Raw genomic sequence first — 1,357 nt, 5'->3', positions numbered from 1 at the left:
ACTTCCACGTAAAACACTATCTAAAAAATATGACCACACACCACTATCATCACCTTTTCTATTCACTCTCCTCAAATTTGCTCCTGCTCAACGGTATGTATATGTCAATGTACATTGGTCTTTTCTATTTTGGTTTTCTAATTCATGAACATCATCATATATTTTAGAAACTAATCAAATATTTGTGTAAAATAGCCCTTCTATTTCAACCTCATCTTTATTTTCTTTCACATATTTATTCAAGGAATGTGCACTGGGTAATTTCTTTCACATATTTCTTCAAGGAACATGCACTGGGGTATATTTTTCAAGGAATGTGCACTGGAGTGTCTATCTGCAAGATTTTTGTATCTAAACTTCAAGGAACATGCGCTGGGGTGTGGATCTTCAAGATTTTCATGTGCTTTGTCCTCCAACTCCTACGGATTGTTTGGACTTTGCACTTGAAGTGTAGTTAATGGCAAAAATGTAAGTATCTGTGATGATCTCTATTTAGATGCCTCATGCGTGTTGGGTTCTTTGTATTACAACAAATTACGTTTACTTTTATGAGTTGTCATTTAGTATTTATTTTCCTGTATTTGGTTTATATTTGGTTTCCTTACTTTGTTATTATTATTCTTTCAATATCATTATCTTATATTATCTTATTTTTTCTTTTCTTTTCTTTTATTTGGTCAGTTTATGAGTGTTTAATATTTTCTCTAATTAATTAGTCTTTTTTTTTTATATATATTTATAGACAAAAATCCCTTCATCCAGTATCCAGTAGCTTTTCTGCTTAAGGAATAGAGTCAATAATGTCACTTACACTGGATTTTTGTGTGATTTTAAAGTAACCTCACAAAATTTTAAATAATTGGGTTAAATGAGTAATTAATATTTCTCATCCCATCACCATTAGTTTCTTATCCATGTTTCTCTCAACTCTTCACCTAACGTCTCGCACTTTCCCCACTCTTCCACGCTTCAATCTCAAATTAAAATGACTCATCATCCTCATCAGTTATCATCCTTACCCAAATTCAAAAACCATAAACAACCTCCTTATCAGTTATCATCCTCACCCAATTTGAATAACCATATTCAGACTCTCTTATCATCATTTTCTCAAGAATCCATTCACACGCAGATACTTCTGTAGTCCACAATTCTTCAAGCCTATGTTTTACGATTTCCCACGGCTACTCACTGCAGATGGTACTCCTCTCCTTCCCCCCCCCCCCCCCCCCCCCCCCCCCCCCCCCCCCCCCCCCCCCCCCCCCCCCCCCCCCCCCCCCCCCCCCCCCCCCCCCCCCCCCCCCCCCCGCCTCCCCCCCCCCCCCCCCCCCCCCCCCCCCCCCCCCCCCCCCCCCCC

Source organism: Quercus suber, unplaced genomic scaffold, assembly GCF_002906115.3.
Source record: "Quercus suber isolate HL8 unplaced genomic scaffold, Cork oak 2.0 scaffold_13, whole genome shotgun sequence".
Lineage (NCBI taxonomy): Eukaryota > Viridiplantae > Streptophyta > Magnoliopsida > Fagales > Fagaceae > Quercus > Quercus suber.
This window is presented reverse-complemented; position numbering follows the sequence as displayed.